This window comes from Ornithodoros turicata, unplaced genomic scaffold (assembly GCF_037126465.1).
Source record: "Ornithodoros turicata isolate Travis unplaced genomic scaffold, ASM3712646v1 ctg00001046.1, whole genome shotgun sequence".
Lineage (NCBI taxonomy): Eukaryota > Metazoa > Arthropoda > Arachnida > Ixodida > Argasidae > Ornithodoros > Ornithodoros turicata.
In genome coordinates, this window is record NW_026999445.1 from 22,360 (window position 1) to 41,303 (window position 18,944).

Below are 18,944 nucleotides of genomic sequence, written 5' to 3' on the forward strand. Positions count from 1 at the left end.
ATGCTATACATAACAATAATATAGCACAGACTGAAAAAAAAGTGACGTGATTGCAGAGGGCTCCACATATCGGCACAGAGAAAAAGAGGTATGACGCGCCGTCCTCTTTCATTTCATCGCTGGGCGCAGACCGCATCCCCCGCACAGCCAGTGACGCCACCGGTTATGGCATTCACTTTCCATGTTAGAACTCAAATGTCGCTTTTGCAATTGCTAGGGCGAAAGAAAAATTATTTCCCGGAAACAGTACCGCAAGCGATACTGCCCCGACGACCTTGTTATCGGCCGCGCTTCTCCACACCTTACCACTCACAACGACACAAATCTTCGGTGTTTCATGTGTCGTAGAATTGCATGTTTGGACATATATCTTTCTGATCGTTACGCATATAGCCACATTTCAGAGCCTTTTTCTCTTTTAATAAATATATTTCCCCATGTAATTCATTGTTTTAATGTTTGCCGTTCCCTTTTTTTGTCACTGCTTACGTGCTTGAAAAAGGAGGTGATGCGCCCAAAGCCCATGTCCCGGCTCCAAATATAAGCTTTCTCATGTAACGTTGAAGTGGATGAGGCAATTAAACACAAAAGGACAGACACAACAAAAGTCTCACAACGTCAAGTTAGTAGTATAGGGAAGACCGCTATAACAACATCCTTTTTCTAATCCAGTTCTAGGAATTTCTAATCCACTACAAGCCAGTTCTAATCTCTCTGGTTGGTGGCCCCACTTTGATTGACAGGCCCCTTTTTGGCTCGCCCATTCATGCTGATTGGTTTGAGATGACCCCACTTCGATTGACAGGCCCCTTTTTGGCTCCATCCCTTCACGCTGATTGGTTCAAAATGACCCCACTTTGATTGACAGGTCCCCGTTTGGCTCCGCCCACTTCACGCAGATTGGCCCCTCCAAACCTACTGATTGCTGATTGATCCGTCCACGTCGCGCTGATTGGCTCCTTCTAGGACAGCTGATCGGCCAACCCAGCGACCCCGCTACAGCTCTATCTTAGACAAAAGGAATACATTGCAACGTTTATTGAGTACATCATGGCTGTCTTGGAGAGATTGATTCCTTTGATGCTGGGCATGGTTCCTCGGAAGTGACGAATCATGTAGGCGGCTCTGGGACAGCGGCTAAGAAAAGTTTCATCCTCTGTGAGTTGACACATTTCACATGGTTGAAGGCACGTGCGTAGCGATCCAGTAGCGTTCTCGTCCAGCTTAATGTCAGACTGCATAGGTACCACATGTCAATCTGTGATAGCCAAGATATTGCCAGGGCATTCATTCCTTGTCGGTGTTCTTATCGTTCTCCAGCTTCAGGCGTCTTCAGTTGCAGGCATCCAGCGCCAGCGTGCATGAGACGAGCGAGAAGAGAACGAGGTACCACATCCTTCCACTGGTCCAACTGATGCTACTCCTTCTCATCCTCTCCATTATCTGAGGAGAGAAAGAATGCCCAGTTAAATCACGCTATCTCCGTCATACACTCAGCTTACCATATTCGCAGCATCCGTATGGGTACGAGTCGACGTCATTGTAGAGGTATCGTTTGTCGTCGTACGCCATCAGACTTCTTTTCACATTTCTGATGGTGTACATGCACTGTTTCTTTCCCACTATTGACACCTGTTTGTGCCATACGCTAGTGTGCTTGAACAGGGTATCGTGGTACGTATCATGGAGGAGGTGTTTGTGCAAAATGTTCTTTTTCACCCCTTTAGCTCTTGCAATTTGTTTTGCCCCAGCTAATTTGATGTAGTACATTTTGGCTTTCAAGCATATTACTTCCTCTATGGGTATGCTACCGGTTTCACTTTTGACAGCACCAAGCCTGCCATGATTCCTCTCGCTGTACAGTGGATGACCCCGATCGAAGGAAGACAAGTCTAAATGGTCGTCGGCGATCACACGTAACTGATCTTCGTAATCCTTGCAGAATAGGCCAAGGATCAAAGAATCTGTGTCAAAGTAGCAGGTAATCATCGGACAAGTGAGCTTGCGCAGCAGAGTTTGCGTAGTAGAACGAGTACATGGTTAATTTACTCTGTTCTAAAATCGTGAAGCCAATCTGCAAGGGGAAATCACATCGCACTTTTCTTTTGCGCATTTCGTACATGACACAATCGGGGGACTAAATTTTCATTCTCACGCATTCTACCTGACTCCCCAGGCGACTCGCCGTCTCCTCATCGAAGGCTACTCGAAAATCCCTCATGTTAAATTTATTTAAAAGCGTTCTTCCAAAGACCGCATTATTTGTGCTTTTATAGAAAATTTTTTCGAACGTCGGGTGCCCAAGGCAACACGCCTGGCAACATTGTCCTCAATGTAGGGACGCAGGAGTGGCGCCTGACGAAATTTTAGGATTCGGTAAATTTTTGTCACCCTCATGCCCAATCTACAGTAGAGTGCGAGCAGTGCGTAATGAACGACGTACTCGACCTTGTCCTTGCATGTCAGCAACAGCTTTTTAATGTTACCTGGCTAATACATTAATTCTTCGAGAAGACCTCGCTGGAATGGCGAGAGGAGCCAGGGGGAATTACCGCGTTAGAACGTGGATAGATTTTGGATACTCCAAGTCGAACACATACACGTACCCCACCTCCGAATATGTGGGGTGACGCATAAAATCCACAGAGCTAAAATCCTCGACCCATTCGAAATCGCCGACGGGAAGGTGCTTTACCATACTGTATCCGTAAAGATTGTTGCAATCTATGTATGATATGGGGGTACACCTCCTCTTTATCGGGATCATAGCCACTACACAGAGGGTTGCTAGCCTGCAAATGATGCCTGCTCACCTGACAGAGCCCGCCCCTAACACCCGATTCGATGGTTCTGTACATGTTCTCGTCGATGATTAACTCCAATTTTGCCTGCGTGTAATTTAGAGCACATTGCCACGAATAGGACGCCAGAGAAACACATTGAAGCAATTGCAATCCACGCGCGTCGTAGCACAGTCGTCGGAAGTGCTGCATTACATCAGCATGTAATAGGGCATCCGTTTTCAGGTACAATGCATTATAATCCCTCAGATTCGAGCATCCAAAACGTTCAAATGCTTGCAGCGCATATTGGTAGTCTTCCTCGCTTATATTCTCCCCCGTGAGATCATTTCGGAAGGCAGATTTTGCCGTCAGAGCCAGTTCGTCGTACACCACGAAAGAATTAACGTGGCTGTATGGGAATACAGCTTTACGAAGCAGAATTTCGTACCTGCTTCCGGCACTGCTTCGGAATTTCGTACTGGCTTCCAAATACCTGCTTCAGGCACTGGAACGCCTCTGCGCCCCCAATGGATTTGAAGGTTTCCATGAGCTCCCCCAGTGACCAATTTAGGTACTGCATGGTATCTTGGAATAGGAAGGTGCCAATTTCGAAAGATCGAATTTTTTCCATGGACCTGGCAACGATGAAGGGAGCTCGCTTCCACCCGAGACGGTGAAATTCCCGCAGCAGTCCGGCCAAATCGGAGGCCAGATTGTGCACCATGATCAATAATTTTTCTAAGAATTTAAAATTTCTGATCTGCTGCTCTTAAAGTGATAAAACAGTGTGCCCGCACGGGGAAACGATAACGGGCGCGCGTCATTGCGTCAAGGCTGTCCTAACTGCGTGAACGGGCCCGACGCGGCTCACGTGGGGGCACACTGATTTATCACTAGAACAGCAGCAGATCAGAAATTTTTAATTTTTGATGACTCCCACAAAGTAATGAGCTGCTGGAAACGACAAAAATAAATACAAAATTGTCTAGTCTTCGTTGCTGTTGGTGTTTAACATGGCGAGATTGAGTCTATTTGGTGCTTCTTACAAGAAAAATACGACGCGCAGCAGTTGCTTATTCTTGGGTGAAGTTTGCAGTCAATGATGATGGAATGATATTTTATCTTATTTGAATCATTAGTGACTCCCCTATTTAGTGAATGGTAGTGTGGTTATGACCATATGAAAACTGGTTTGTTTAAAAATGATAAGAGCTACAGAGTGTAGCGAATGCTGTTCTCCTTTTAACTCTGTAATATTCCTTGTGAAATATTTATATGCAAGCAAACAAAAGTACGAAGAAATGAATCCCATTCTGTATTATAATTGCTGCACGCTGTTCTTGGATGTATAGGCAATATGCATTTCTGAGGTACTGTGTTTCTTTTTTGCTTTGGGACAGTCGATTGGCGATATCGTATTACATCCGTCGGGAAGACCTATTGTTTCGCATGTGTGTTCCCCGTTTTGACGATGGTTGGATAATTATTGACGTGGATAATTATTGACATACTGATAATATGAATTTATGTGGCTGTGAATAGACTTTGGGTTTTTGCTAGTTGTGAGGCACTAAAAATGTGTGAGTATGCGTGCTCGTTTGTGCAGCTGGGACCCCACTTGACAAGTAAGTTCATTGTGTTTGACTTCAGTGATATTGCCGTATATTATGCCGACTATGATTTTTTTTGTTTGAAAAATAAGGTTTATTGCATTTTCAATAGAGTAGACTGAGCTACACATGATATATGCTTTCTCCAAGCAGCGTGCTTTATTCTTATCGAATCGCTCACGCCTGTATAACAAATTCAGAAAGCACATGTGAATGGCTGTGTTCCTCAGGTTGTGTGTTTGCCACACAAGCTGAATTTTTGCGAGTATTATAATATTCTGTTTAATAATTTTCTGGTGGTAGAAAATGTGTTTTGTCATGCTTGACACTTTGCAATTAAAGCAGAACTGCGTGTAATTTCTTATTTTTCACTGTCGCTCGTTGTGTCTGTGTTGTGTGTGTGAGCAACTGTGACCCCAATTAACCAGTTAGTACATTGTGTATGCCTTTTCGTGTGACTCGAGTGATAAATTTATGTGGTATTGCATGAAATGTTGGTTTAAAAATAAGGGTGGTTGCACTTGCATACCAGTGACTTCTTATTGCAATTTTCGCCCGTAAAAAAAAATCAGCGTATATTGTATTATGCTGCGCGAGTAGGAGTGATTTTCCCAATTCGATTTGTGTACCCTTGTTCTGTGCTTTCTTTACACAGGGACAACGCGACTGTGTATGTAGCATTATGCAAAAATTATCTGATAGCAGAAATGAGTGCCTTTTTCTCCGTTTATTAGCGTGTGCCTTGTTAATTTATTTTTTTCTCTTATAGCTATTCAAGCAAAAGTACATTTAATTTTCGCTGCTCTTTTCTTATTTTCTCTACTTTTACGCAGAAGAAAGCCTCCTGGTAAAAGGTGAATAGTGTTCTATCAGTGAAGGTGGGGTTGTTTGTTGATTTTGTTGGGTGCTCGATATTTTGATGAAGAAAGCAGTGCTTAATTTTGCAGTCATGGGTTTTTGAGCAGAAATGCTGGTATCTGAGCACAAAGTAGAAATTCCTATATTTCTCTGCTCCCTAAGGAACTTTGTACGTCGTTTTCCGAGCAAACCGCGTTTAGTTTACGCGAAATAGAAAAATGAAGTTGAGTATGCTCTATGATTTTCTGTCGCAGGCTTAGGCCTTTTCCCCGACGGGCAGTATTTTGTATGCGATGTCGCATGTCTGGACTTGTTCAGTAGTGTTGCCATTTTTACCCTTCGCTAATATCTTGTTGCTGTCATGTTGTGCTAGCCGGGTAGCGATGTGCGGTGACTCTGCGATTATTCCTGAGGTCTTATGCCTTTTCCCTGCTCGCTTACAGGGATTTGTGTGCCCTTGTCCTGTGCGTTCTTTACGCAATGACAATGCGGGTGTGTATGTAGAAGTATGCAAGAATTATCTGATAGCAGTTGATGGTAGTTTGTTAGCACGTGTTTAATTTTTTAATCTATAGCTATTTTGCTATTCGAGAAGAAATGCTGGTATCTGAGGGTTTAACGCTGAGGGTAGAAATTCCTGTCTGAGATGAAGCTGTATTTCACTGCAATTTGTTTCATTTAAGTAATATTATTGAAATTCCACAGCCTCTGTGAACAAAAAGGGATGGTTTTGTGCCTGCTCATGAAAGCAACTTGCATATCGGAATGACATGCGATGACAGCGAACTTTGCGCTCAGGTGCGGCAGTGGTGTAGGCGGACGGAGCATTACGTGAAGCCATGGGCAAGCTGCGACCTTGAACATGCAGAACAGGTTGTTTTTAGCCTATGACGACTCCCCGCACCCGTGCATGTTGGGGCATGCAGCGAGGTCGCCGCTATGTAAATGGGGAGGATGTGTAAAGAGGCAGCAGTCTTCGTATCGCTTCGGGAGTGTGCGGAGTTCGCTTCAAGAGTAAGTATTTTTTGTCCACGCTCTGTGGTGCACGTTTTCTTAGTGTTTCTTCTTTTTTTCAATGCCCAGATGCGTGTTCTGCTTCTTGGATCCTCATGATATCGGGGATGATGAGCCGTTGGAAGAGAATTCACCATCTTTTCCAGACATTTCACCTGCCACATTGCATGCTCACGTCGAGCGATCACATCCCTATGTGGACATTTCCTTCCTGCCTTTCTTTCAAACTGATAGCGCATTTCGAGGTATCGTCAAAGCGTTTGTGCTATTGGCATCTGTTCACGACCAGGGAGTAGAGGACTTGCGACAATATTTAATGAACCACCTCCACAATATAATTGATATTTTGCGAGCGCAAAGAAAACCCTATAGGTTTTACATTTGTTCTGACGTTCTAATGATGAAAGAAAATCGAGGGGATGTAACCGCACACATACCTCATTTTATGGCGCTTGCTCGCGAAGTCCACAGCAACGGAGCTATCACAAATACTTTGATGGATGTGATTCAGAAATCCACCGGGCGCATTGAAAATTACCAGCGCGAGGGTAGTGGGTTTGTATCCACTTGCGTCCAAAAAGTTCAAATGTGTATTTCTGCTGTGAAAACTAAAAAATTCGGGTGCAGTGGGGTACTTCCCACGAATCTGGCTAAACGAAGGAACACAGCCCCTGTAACGTGGCGTGCATGACGAGAGAAAAATTACCAATCATGGTGCACAATGTGGCCTACGATTTGGCCGGACTGCTGCGGGAATTTCACCTTCTCGGGTGGAAGCGATCTCCCTTCATCGTTGCCAGTTCCATGGAAAAAATTTGATCGTTTGAAATTGGCACCTTCCTATTCCGAGATACCATACAGTACCTAAATTCGTCGCTGGGGGAGCTCGTGGAAACCGTCAAATCCATGGGGGGCACAGAGACGTTCCAGTGCCTGAAGCAGGTATTTGGAAACGACTAGGAAATTCTGCTTCGTATAGGTGTATTCCCATACAGCCACGTTAATTCTTTCGCGGTGTACGACGAACTGGCGCTGCTGGCAGAATCTGCCTTCCGAAATGATCTCATGGGGGAGGATATAAGCGAGGAAGACTACCAGTATGTGCTGCAAGTATTTGAACGTTTTGGATGCTCGAATCTGACTGAGGGATTATAATGCATTTTACCTGAAAACCGATGCCTTATTACATGCTGATGTAATGCAGCACTTCCGACGACTGTGCTACGACGCGCGTGGATTGGAATTGCTTCATTGTGTTTCTCTGGCGTCCTATTCGTGGCAATGTGCTCTAAATTACACGCAGGCAAAATTGGAGTTAATCATCGACGAGGACATGTACAGAACCATCGAATCAGGTGTTAGGGTCGGGACCTGTCAGGCGAGCAGGCGTCATTTGCGGGCTAACAACCCTCTGTGTAGTGACTATGATCCCAATAAACAGGAGGTGTACTTCCCTGCTGGAAATAAAGGGCATGATCTCAATGAATTCTCCCGCAGTTCCAATGAGATTCAATGTGAAATCAGATTACCAATTCATTCAATGTGCATAAGAGGAGTATTTCTCATTGAGATAATTGGGAGTTTTGCAGGGGAGCGGCCTTCGCGACAACGTGTTCCACCATGTTGTGTGGCGAAGGCTGCGCACAGGGAATAAAGAACCAATTCAAGGAATTGGTCTAATGGGTATCAATGAGAAACGCTGACTTCCAATTGATTTGATGAGATACTCCACCAATACAAGGAATGCGAAGCCAATTGAATGAATTGGCCCAATGTGAACAAATGAGACACGATCATTCCCAACTGAAGGAATGAGATGCTACCTTTTCGGCGCCGTAGCACGTTTCCCCATCCGCGCTCCAAAATAGTTCGCGTGATTTCAAATGTTTTTGAATATTCCCTCAAAGGTACAGGATCCGTGGTATAACCTACTGTTGCGCCTAACGCTTGAAGCTATTGTGTTGCAATTCATGCAATATTGCGCACTGCACAGTAGTGGAAGCGTCCATCAGTCGCCAGCAGAATAGTCAGTCTCTCATGAATCGTCCAAGTGTGAGGATGGCGGTCGCGCATCTGCATCAATTCGCCCTTTATCTTTGTGATTTTTTTCCGTTTTAAGGTACGTAGTTGACGTGTAAGGCGTTCCTGTTCTTTGTATGCCCTTACCCCTGCAGGCATTATGAGCGCTGACGGAAAGATAGCAAGCTGAAGCGGAGTGTTTTAGTGACTGTTACCAACCGCGCTGTGTGAAAAGGTATGTAATATGCGTTGTTGCCTTCTGACATTATAGCGACGTCATTTGAAACGGTATTTGAAATATTATATGAAGTGTATCTGAAATGGTATATCGTGCAGGTTGAGCCTGTACGAGGCGGCAGGCAAGGGAGTCTTTGTCGCGATGTGGCTATCACCACGTCGTGGGAACACAGTCTCGCCTAAGTTGGAGATGCGTTAGTTTTCGCTCAAGAACGGCAGGCTAGACCGTAAATCGTGAGGCGGCAGGTGTACAAGACAGTGAAGAACATGGTCGTCGAAGAACTCAGTGCTTTAATAATTTTTTTCCACCTGGCGTTGTGCGCTGTTCGTTGTTTGGACGTTGCGAGAACGAGCCTCCATGGATTACGGTAGTGTGTGTCGGTGATGAACGGTACGCCTTCAAAGACACGTAAGTGCTGAATTGAGTATTTGTTCCTGCTATTTATTGTTTCATGTGGTTTCTCAGTTCCATGAATACTCACACATGTGCAAGTCATTTGAAATAACTTTTCGTTTTTGTGCCTTGCTATTTGTCATATTTTCACACCTACTGTATTGTTATGTGAACAATAAATTTTCACGAAGAAACCACACAGAGTGTATTTCTTTTTGCAGCCACAACTTCTTTGATTCTTCAACGTAACTTTCATTAGGAGCAACGGTTTTGAATGTTACTACTCATTAAAAAAGTGCATTGGCAGGGAGAATATCAGGCTGACTTCAGTGGGAAATTCCTTAGTGCAGCACATTGGCTCAATGGGACGCAAGACTGACCTCGAATGAGTTTGCATGGGTGCTATTCAATGTGTCTCGAATTGGGCCCCATTGATTTCTACAGAGAATTTTCATTGAGACCAATTAAAACACCAGTTGTGTCCAATATAATATTTGTTCCAAATCATCTATTGGGAATTGGAATTTCAGGTTTTTTTTAATGGTGTTTGTCTGAAAGACGTCCAATTGAATTCAATGAGTTTTTCGGGAAATCTTCAATGGGACCATTTCTAGCAGGGTTATCATACATAGATTGCAACAATCTTTGTGGATCCAGTATGGTAAAGCACCTCCCCGTCGGCGATTTCGAATGGGTCGAGGATTTTATGCGTCACCCCACGGATTCGGAGGTGGGGTACGTGTATGTGTGCGACTTGGAGTATCCAAAATCTATCCACGCGCTAACGCGGTACTTCCTCCTGGCTCCTGAGAAGGCGGTGGTCCCGGAGGAATGGCTCTCGCCATTCCAGCGAGGTCTTCTCTTAGAATTAATGTATCAGCCAGCTAACAGCAAAAAGCTGTTGCTGACATGCAAGGACAAGGTCGAGTACGTCGTTCATTACGCACTGCCCGCACTCTACTGTAGATTGGGCATGAGGGTGACAAAAATTTACCGAATCCTAAAATTTCGTGAGGCGCCATTCCTGCGTCCCTACAATGAGGACAATGTTGCCAGGCGCGTTGCCTCGGGCACAACGTTCGAAAAAGAATTTCTATAAAATATCAAATAATGCGGTCTTTGGAAGAACGCTTTTAAATAAATTTAACATGAGGGATATTCGAGTAGCCTTCGATGAGGAGACGGCGAGTCGCCTCGGGAGTCGAACAGAATGCGTGAGAATGAAAATTTTGCCCCCCGATTGTGTCATGTACGAAATGCGCAAAAGAAAAGTGCGATGTGATTTCCCCTTGTAGATTGGCTTCACGATTTTAGGACTGAGTAAATTAACCATGTACTCGTTCTACTACAAAACTCTGCTGAGCAAGCTCACTTGTCCGGTGATTACCTGCTACTTTGACACGGATTCTCTGATCCTCGGCCCATTCTGCAAGGATTACGAAGATCAGTTACGTGTGATCGCCGACGACCATTTAGACTTGTCTTCCTTCGATCGGGGTCATCCACTGTACAGCGAGAGGAATCGTGGTAGGCTAAGTGTATTCAAAAGTGAGATCGGTAGCATACCCATAGAGGAAGTAATATGCTTGAAAGCCAAAATGTACTCCATCAAATTAGCCGGGGGAAAAGAAATTGCAAGAACTAAAGGGGTCAAAAAGAACACTGTGCGCAAACACCTCCTCTATGATACGTACCACGATACCCTGTTCAAGCACACTAGAGTATCGCACGAACAGGTGTCAATAGCGGGAAAGAAACAGTGCTTGTACACCATCAGAAATGTGAAAAGAAGTCTGATGGCGTGCGACGACAAACGATACCTCTACAGTGACGTCGACTCCTCCCCATACGGATGCTGCAAATATGGTAAGCTTGAGTGTATGACGGAGATAGCGTGATTTAACTGGGCATTCTTGCTCTCCTCAGATAATGGAGAGGATGAGAAGGAGTAGCGTCAGTTGGACCAGTGGAAGGACATGGTACCTCGTTCTCTTCTCGCTTGTCTCATGCACGCTGGCGCTGGATGCCTGCAACTAAAGACGCCTGAAGCTGGAGAACGATAAGAACACCGACAGGGAATGAATGCCCTGGCGATATCTTGGCTATCACAGATTGACATGTGGTACCTATGCAGTCCGACATTATGCTGGACAACAACGCTACTGGATCGCTACGCACGTGCCTCCAACCACGTGGAACGTGTCAACTCACGGAGGATAAAACTTTTCTTAGCCGCTGTCCCTGAGACGGCTACATGATTCGTCACTTCCGAGGAACCATGCCCAGCATCAAAGGATTCAATCTCTACAAGACAGTCATGATGTACTCAATAAACATTGCAATGTATTCCTTTTGCCTGTCTAAGATAGAGCTGTAGCGTGGTCGCTGGGTTGGCCGATCAGCTGTCCTAGAAGGAGCCAATCAGCGCGAAGTGGACGGATCAATCAGCAATCAGTAGGTTTGGAGGGGCCAATCTGCGTGAAGTGGGCGGAGCCAAAAGGGGGCCTGTCAATCAAAGTGGGGTCATTTTGAACCAATCAGCGTGAAGGGGTGGAGCCAAAAAGGGGCCTGTCAATCGAAGTGGAATCATCTCAAACCAATCAGCATGAATGGGCGCGCCAAAAAGTGGCCTGTCAATCAAAGTGAGGCCACCAACCAGAGGGATTAGAACTGGCTGGTGGTGGATTAGAAATTCCTAGAAGTGGATTGGAAAAAGGATGTTCTTATAGCGGTCCCCCCTATACTACTAACTTGACGTGACCTATACTACTCAAGTTGCATACTTCAATGTAGAACCGTTTATGTTTCCAAGAGCTCGGTCACTAGGAGGAACTTAATATGCATGTTTCAAAATGCGTCACCCCGGTCTCGCCTTCTCCTGCGCTCGCCGCAATCTTTACACGGTCGTCGCAGGCTGTCGGCACTCGGCAGCGCCTCTGTTTACACACTTGCATCGGCCATGATCGGAATCTACCAATTTAATGCAATATATTACTCATATAATTGATTTCGATCGTTATTTTCATGAGACGCTTTAACTTGCTTTCTTTATTTCTATTAACGTTATTTAGATGCAAAAATACGTGTCCACAAGTGGCACAAGAGGAAATAACCACATTACGCGACGCGAACTATCCAACACATTTCAATGAGAGCGGTACAACACAATATTCTTCCAGTAAATCTACTATCTACATATTGATAATTTACAATATATCACATACCGTTCATTTCAGAAATGATTGAACCGAAAATATTGTATTATTGCTCGTTAGGAAAATAAGCTGCGAAGTAGCTACACATACTTTATATTTATAATTATCCTGTAATTTTGCTCTCATATTTTTTTTCCAATACTCTTTAAAAATCGAAGCATTTTCAAAAGTTCATTATGCTGCATTTACGGTAATATTCAAATTACTAATCAGATGAAGAAAACATACGTAAAATTCAGATGCATTGAATTTGTTATTTCAATCTATTTTTGTCTCTTTTTATCGTCGACACTGGCAGTCTTGCATCGCAAGGCGCGTTATCCTTTTCTTGTACTTCGTATATAGGAGTCACCCATGCGGCTGCGGAACTTCACCACATCATCGTCCCATTTATGTGTGTGTGTGTGTGTGTGTGTGTGTGTGTGTGGAACTTCGTGTACGCTCAGGTGGAGCGCGAAAGAATGAGCCGCACCAATTCTACGCGGACCGACGCTCGGGCGGGCAGCGTCCTCCCCATAGCAACAGGGAGGGAGTCGTTTCCGAGGCGCAAGCAGCGAATAAACGACCGCGCTCGCTCTGGAATTTCCGGCCACTTTGTTCCGCCCTTGTGGCCTCCTTTCCACCTCATTGTCACTCGCACCAAAAATAGGTGTCCCAACGCTTGGAAACATAACCAGCTCTGCTTCAATGCTGCTATCTCTGCTAGCATCTCTGACTGGCATTCTGAGTGGTCGCTCTCGAAGGCAATGAACAGCACAGCAAAGAATGACTGCACATAGCACAGATGGGCTAGGTAGTTAGCAAATTTGTCGAAATAATATGCACCAACAAAGAGGCCACATTTTCGCGATACATGCCAAAAGAGGACGTTTTTAATCATCGCATGCAGAAATATATATGTATGAGCGTTCATGCACTTTTGAAAACCAGAGTTTGGCTATTGTGGCATGGTGCAATTACCAATATGTTAATTGGTAATTGCCTTACCACCTTCATGTGCACACGTTCCAACTTCCACTTCGCATTCCTACTGCCAATAAGCAATGTGAATTTTCATTTGTAGATTTTTTATTTGTGTGTGTGTGTGTGTGTGTGTAAAAAATTACGTATTTATACTGTTCAAAGCTGCGCAAAGGCTCAGGAGCAACATTCCTGGCATCACAATATCTCTGCATATGTAGACGTTTCACACCGCATATTTGAGCACAAGTTTTGGAATATTTTGTGCAGAAAGTACCGGGAATTAGTTGTGATTATCCGTAGCATCCATGTTATGCTGTCCAAACCCTTTTGTTGTATGTACACCTTTTGTTCTAAAGTGCAAAGATGGAGGAATAGCTGTGAATATAAATGACAGTTAAATAACACCAATAAATGAAGCAGCTCAAACTATTTGTGTACCGACTCCAATTTAGTTTAAATACATTTTTGATTGCTTTGGCTTTTCCCACTTTTTTTCAATGTGCGCAGGAACAGCACCAAAGTGTCTGGTGCCTCAGGGGCAAGCGGCAGCTCTAATGATAACAATTCGTCAGAATTTGGTTTACACCTTAAGTCATTGTTTACGGGCACTGTACATAGCAACTGACTAATTCTTCTGGAACTGCAGGATTCTCTCTACTCGTTTAACGGATCACGTTACAAATTATATGCATAAGTGGAGTCTTCTTTCCACAAACGTGCATTTAAAGCAGGAAATTGACGCAGTTGACTGTTCTGTAGCTTTTTTATTTTTGATACTTCTGCATGTGCCGAGTGCCAGTACCTTGCAACATCAACAACAACTTCATTGCGAGATGATAAATGGGGAGTTTCATCGCCAGGGCGATACTCCACCCCATTGCTCGTGATGATGTGGGGAATGAAATCATGAGTCACTTATTTTGCTTTCTTATTATTGGAAATAAGTAAAACACGTGATCATGTGTGGTGCCGGGGTGCACTACAATGGAATGTCAATGTGTAGTGCAAACAATGTTTCTTCTGGTTTACACGTATTGGTGAGACACCGATCTGCTACATTGATATGTGCAACTGATCCTGATACAGCAATAATTAGCCATACTTTATCCAGCTGTCTAAGTAGTATCTTACCCATGTCTTCTTATACAGGGTGTTTCAAGAAAAATGAGCCAGAGTTGAAAAAATGGTTCATCGCACACCAAAGAGACGGACTGCATACCAGTGGTGTGAGGATGCTCGAACTATTTTTGTTTTGTAATTAAACAATTATTTAATTAAGTTAAATTAATCAGTCATTTTTAATTATAAGCATTAGAGCCAAAATATCAATGAGAGAGTTGTAACGGGGGTACAACTGCACGAAACCCGTAGATCGCAAATTGTACATCCAACGGATCCTTTTTTTTATTTTCCTGCTCTAAATACTAGCTTTCGGCTTTGCAAAAAACTGACGCTAGACCTGTCGCAGACGCGCGAGGAGTCAATTTCAATCCAAAATGTCAATGAGAACTGTGACTAATCTTCGTTCGATAACAGGGCGCTCGACAGCACTATGATCCGCCGCTCCTGGCGCGTCTGCGACAGGTCCATATGCAGTCCGTTTTTCTTTTGTTGGTTTGCGATGAACCTTTCTCTTTTGAACTTTGGATCCTTTTTCGTGAAACACCTTGTATAGAGGACAATATACGGCACTAAAGAGGATTTAACAACTCATTCAATGTGCACAGCTTGACAGGTGTTAAATATGTAAACCAGCGGCATGGCCGATAGGGTTCAGGCGTCCCACTCCGAGGTAGTTAGCCAAAGTCGTGCTGAAGACTGGGAGGTTGTGGGTTCGAACGCTACCACCAGCTGCGCTGTCTGAGATTTTCCCTGGGTTTTCCAAAGGCTTTCCAGACGAATGTAGGCACAGTTCTCCCTGAAATCGCCCAAGGACACAAACTAACCCTCTGTCCCCCAGTCCTTCCTGCTGCCCTCTCTCCATCTGTCCACATCTGTGCGCCGCTCATAGCCACAGTTGCTTCGCGGCGCTAACACGGAATAAAAAATATGCAAGGTTTACACATAAACTACAGCTTCGGACACACTTTACTATAAACTGTACATGTGCTCCCAGAGTTGAAACTACCAGAGCACCAGGCTTAGCACCCAGAGCACCTTGATAAATTACCACAAGAGAATAATACAAATTAACAAAAGCACTGATCTGGATGTGATGGTACCAGCAGCTACTGACATGCCCGCTTATTTGCTTCTGTGGACGCACATTACATTTGCAGCACTGCCGCGCATACATGTTAAAATTGATATTGGAGTATGCTGACACATTCTCCTCATGCCTACTCTGCTAATGTTGGTGTGAAATCTGTATCCGGGTTCTAGTTTGTTGTGGCTCTCGTGATCCCAACTGCGAGCAATACCATGATTTTGAAATGGGCACAGGGCGGAACGCCGACTGATCGCCGCCAATTACTGTCCACTCTTGGTATATAATGTTTATGAAGTAAAACGAGTGCGCGGAATGTGAAGTACATCAGTTCAAGAGGCGCCGATATTTGTAACAGAGACTGTTCCTCGTTTGGGCACTGTCCTCATCATTGGCATAGTACGTAAAGGGTTGGGGGTGACGTGTTAAGAGTTCATGGGTATTTTCGGTCAACATCCCAGTGGAAAGGAAAAATTCATTCACACTTTTACGACAGAGGTGAACGCTACCCTTCACATTAGCTTACCGGTTCGCATCGATTTTCTACGCTTCTTAGTGTGTGGTATATATACATATATTTTTTTTTCAGATTGAGATTGTAGTATTGTGAAGTAACCACTAGCACCCCCTAGCATATTGTGTAATCCAAGAAAATAGCATTCTAGAGACAAGGGGAACTTGTGTGAATGGCGGCGGCTTTAGAAGATCTAACAGTGTAATCAAAGTGTAATCAAGTTGAATCTTAATAAAGAAAAAGGATGACAACACAACAACTGGCGACGAGGATTAAACTCGAACCGAGAATCCGACTCCAGTGCACATGGTGAGGTGCTAGCCACTTCAGGAAGATATTTTCTCGTTATTGCGTATTCGACCGCGTTAGTTTGACAGAAGACGACATGACACCTCCGGCCGCTGGTACAGCAGCAACTGCTGCTCCCGTCCCGAATTTGCCACCACCGTCATGGATGAATATCAACGCTGCTGATCTCTATGCCGAATACAAGCTGTGGATGGAAGGATACGAAAATTATGAGATAGCCAGTGGTCTAATCAACGCCGACGGCACAGTAAGGAGGGCGACGCTGCTACACTGCATTTGACGAGAAGTCAGAAGGATCCTGTCGAACATTCCTGGAGAAAGGACGAAGTACAAGGAAACCAAAAAGGCACTGGACGAATACTACACGCCGAAAAAGAACATCGTTCTTGAGCGACACACGTTTAGAAACCGAGAACAGCGACCGGATGAGCCTGTAAGTGAAACGCACTTCGAGAAATGGCAAAATCTTGCAATTTCGGTTCGCTTGAAGACGAAATGATAAGAGATGAACTTGTGGAGAAATGTTCGTCCAAGGCGCTTCAGGACAGGCTCATTCATGCAGAAGATTTAACTCTAAAGAGTGCACTCGACATCGCCCAACGCCATGAAACAGCCGCTGTTGACAGCAAGGGGCCCTATTCCGAGCTACCGATTGCGCGTGACCGACACTGTCGGTAAGCGAGGATCGCTCGCTCTCGATCGACCTTGTGGGAACGACCCATGCAACTTTTGATATTCCAACGGCGCGTCTAACGATAGCATGCTTGAATCGCGAGGTGCACCGCACGAGCAATCGAGCTGTTTGCAACCGATGGCACGTGATGCGTGATCGCACGTGCAATCGCACGTTGCGATGAAACTCCCCACTCTCCAAGGCCGAAAATAAAGTTGTTGTTGTTGTCATGACACGTATCGACGGCACCGAGCATTTGGTATTTCATTGCCTTCTAAACGTGTCGCTTGTGAACGATGCTATCGGCTGAGTGTCGGTGCACGAGCGATTTCTCGGACCCAGTCGTTTGGCCTGTCGAGTAGCCAGAGCATTCAACGGAGATGGCTGCAAGTTACTTCGCGTGGCTGCTATCGAGGCCAACACGGTCGGAACCTATGTGCACGTCGACCTGCCTTCATCGCTCTGTGAGGCAGGAGCTGCCTCGGGCGGTGCCATATAAATGATCGTTGATGCGGACTCCGAGGCCGGCAGTGCCCGTATCCCGAGTCTCCTGCATCCCGGTCGTCGCCACTTGCCCAATCACAGAGGCGAGCCGCTCCTCCAGCTCCAGAGAGCGGTTCTTTCGGTGGGGGACCTTCTTCACTTCGTGGGGGAACACAACTTCAATCAAGTAGTGGGATATTGCAACAAAAACAACATATATATTCGGATGATGCGGGGGGGGGGGGGGGCGGTTTTCCACTCTATGAGTGGAAAGCTACCCCATAGCTAGGGGTTCTACACTCTTAAAAATGAACGTCACGGCATAGCACGCTCCTAGCCAATCATAATCCAGAATGATATGGTTATCTGCCCTGATTTGTTGAAAACGGGAGGGGTACGCCATTTTGTGACACTTATGCTGTTCATAATTGTCACAAAAAAGGCGTACGCCTTCCGTTTTCAACAAATCAGGGCAGATAACCATATCATTCTGGATTATGATTGGCTAGGAGCGTGCTATACGGTGAAGTTCATTTTTAAGAGTGTAATGTGAGTGGTGACAATGATGAGTGATGACAATAAGAGATGACGGGAATGATTGGAGCGGCGATGGCGATGATGAACGTGATCGTGATGGTGAAAATGTCTGAGAGCGCTGGTGGGGTCATAATGACTTCCTTAGGCCTGTCGCCTCAAAAGAGCCAACTACATGACGTAAGGTCGCCCTGGAGTGGGCCGCGGTGTCCCAAGGACCGACGACGGGGATATTGCAGGTGTCACTGCTGCCTCGAATTTTGAGATTTTTGTTGGTGTTTCGTATCTGATACTAATTTACGCACCTTTCTCCACCTCTCAACGGGTTTCACTGCACCACCGCTAGCGTTCAAACGTGTAGCCAGCTCGCACCAATCCCAATTTCTGTCTTGCGATGTGTAGCCAGCGGACAGCCCACCCGTAAAGAGATTACGGTGCTCCCCCACATAGTCGAGCACAATGTGAAACTGCTCCTAGGTGGGACGTGAAGCGTGTACCGGTGAATCCATCGCAGATAGAGGAAATTATACGAAAAAAAGAAAAACAAGCACAGCTTGTTCCTTTTTTTTTCTTTTTTTTTTTTTTGCGTCGTCTTTTATTGCCTATGTTTGCTTTTATCTCAAATGCACAAAGTTATATTTGCGAACGCGCTCGTGCAATCGCTTTGTCGTCGTCATCTGGGATGCGCGTGACAGTGACGTTGAACACGTCGACGGGCTGAACGATAGTACATAACCCAAGCGCGCGATCGTTAGACGTAACCCGAAATACCAAAAGTGGCATGTAAAGTTCCCGCCGCCTCGATCGCTTCGCCTACCGACACCATCGGTGGTCCGGAACTACATGTGGTAGCTGCTCAACGGATTGGGAAGTTGTCAGTGGTTCCTTTGCGTTTGCCTTTCGCACCTCCGACTGCTTTTCGCTGCATGTATTCACTGTCAGCCGTGGAAAAATTTGCTAGAGCGGAAAGCCGCTATAGAATGTAGCAAAAAAAAAAAAAATCATTACACACGTTACTAGCTTGTGAGGGTCAGAACCAGGCGGCAGTTGTCTTCTGGTGGTTCGTGTTGAAAGTTGCTCTTTTTCACGTTCCCTTCTGCTGAGCTCTCCCCGCTGAACAAGCGTGCGCATC

The 18,944-nt window shown here is 45.2% G+C and overlaps 1 protein-coding gene and 1 long non-coding RNA gene across 2 annotated transcripts in view; one reads left to right on the plus strand and one right to left on the minus strand.

Moving 5' to 3' along the window:
• The window catches only part of LOC135376136 (tissue factor pathway inhibitor-like), a 48,339-nt gene that overhangs the window by 13,381 nt on the left and 16,014 nt on the right, over positions 1 to 18,944 (minus strand). The gene's annotated exons all lie outside the window — the stretch shown is intronic.
• Positions 8,325 to 8,665, plus strand: LOC135376137 (uncharacterized). Its single transcript, XR_010417557.1, has 3 exons — positions 8,325 to 8,384; positions 8,440 to 8,519; positions 8,621 to 8,665. It is a non-coding gene; the product is annotated as an uncharacterized LOC135376137 (long non-coding RNA).